This window comes from Orycteropus afer, unplaced genomic scaffold (genome assembly GCF_000298275.1).
Source record: "Orycteropus afer afer isolate SDZICR_OR568_19922 unplaced genomic scaffold, OryAfe1.0 scaffold00170, whole genome shotgun sequence".
Taxonomy (NCBI): domain Eukaryota; kingdom Metazoa; phylum Chordata; class Mammalia; order Tubulidentata; family Orycteropodidae; genus Orycteropus; species Orycteropus afer.
Window position 1 is genome coordinate 4,436,343 of NW_006921757.1, and position 1,451 is coordinate 4,437,793.

Below are 1,451 nucleotides of genomic sequence, written 5' to 3' on the forward strand. Positions count from 1 at the left end.
GAGCTCTGGTAGCGTAGTGCCTAAGGCACTTGACTGCTAACCAGAAGGCTGGTGGTTCAAACCCACCAGCCACTCCTCAGAAGGAAGGTTGGGCAATCAACTTCCATAGTGATAACACCTTGGAAACCCAAGGAGGGGTCCCTATGGGTTGGGTCTGACTCGATGACAAATAACAACAACAACAACACAATGGATAATAGGGAGCTCTGGTGGCATAGTGCCTAAGGCATTGGACTGCTAACCAGAAGGCTGGCGGTTCAAACCCACCAGCCACTCCTCGAAAAGAAGATCGGGCAATCTACTTCCATAGAGACACTGCCTCAGAAACCCAAGGAGGGGTGGCTATGGACTGGCCGGGCAGTCCACCATCATTAATAGGAGGTCCAACACGAGAGAATGGAGGAATCTAATCTCTGAGGCAATAATGGATGAGGTCACCCAATATTAATAAAGATGGTTGTTGGTTGTTGGTATTTGCCATCGAGTTGCCCCCGACTCATAGCAGGAGTTATCAAATTGAAATGGACCACTTATTCACAAGCAGGATGAATTATTTAAAAAAAAAACCTCATAATTAATAGTTAAATAGGAGTTCTGGTGGCATAGTGACTAAGGCACTTGACTGCTAACCAGAAGGCTGGCAGTTTAAACCCACCAGCCATCCCTCTGAAGGAAGGTTGGGCAATCTACTTCCATAGTGATACCACCTCAGAAACCCAAGGAGGGGTCACTATGTGTCTGGTCCAACTTGACGTCACATAACAACAACAGTAGTTAAATTGCCACTCACAAAAGGCAAAGCAAAAGTTTTTAAAGCATTCATAATGAAAAGATAAGTTGTTGAAAAACTCAATTATCATCCAAGACTAGGTATGGTATAATGACATATTCTTTCACATACTGTAAAAAGTTACCACTTACATATAGTTGCTGAAAGAATTAGAAAGAATATACATCAATAAGAAGAGAATTGAAGTCTGGGAGAGGAGTAGAATGCAGAAAGAAGTTATATGCTCTGAAACCAAATGACCAAATGGTGGCTGAGGAAAATTGCAAAGAATTACAAGGAGAGTGAACATAAAGTGACCATATAATTTATTGTTCCAAATGGCATATTTTTGTCACAATTTTATAATTTTTTTTAATTGACTGGTCAATTGTTTTCACTATATTGGTAGGCCTTTAAAATAATTCTATCCAGAAATTATTTTCAAAATTGAATCTACCTATTTCCTGTATCCATATACATAAAATAAAATTTAAATATTTTTAGTGATTGTGTAAATATTTTTAAATAATTTTAAAATTAGTTTTTGCATATATGAACTCAATAATTTTTTTTAAAAAATGTGGATTTGTTCTAAATGTTTTTATAAAATTACCTTCAACCACCCACAGAGTTGCACTTTATAGTCCATACATAAAATAAAATTTAAATATTTTTAGTGATT